Below are 306 nucleotides of genomic sequence, written 5' to 3'. Positions count from 1 at the left end.
CCCCCCCTCCCCGTGGCTCTTTTTCCTTTTTCCAGACAGGCCGGACCCAGCTCTTCAGGCTGAACCCAGGGGGGGCTCAGGGCCGGGACCCTCGGGGGCCGCCTCCTCCCGGCCACCGGAGCGGGGCTGTGGCGGCAGAGACACCGCGCTGTTAAACGGAGGGATTTCCCCCGAAGTAAAGCGGTAAAGCCATGTGGGAACTCCTTTTTATTATTATTTTTTTTTTTGTTATTCCTGTTGTTCGTTTGATTTCTTGAGGAGAATCGCTTCTCTCGTTTTCTCTGCGGCCGGAGGCGACGCTTCGGG

This window comes from Calidris pugnax, unplaced genomic scaffold (genome assembly GCF_001431845.1).
Source record: "Calidris pugnax isolate Ruff unplaced genomic scaffold, ASM143184v1 scaffold124, whole genome shotgun sequence".
In the NCBI taxonomy this organism is placed as follows: domain Eukaryota; kingdom Metazoa; phylum Chordata; class Aves; order Charadriiformes; family Scolopacidae; genus Calidris; species Calidris pugnax.
The sequence above is the reverse complement of the archived record's forward strand: the minus strand, read 5'-3'. Positions refer to the sequence as shown.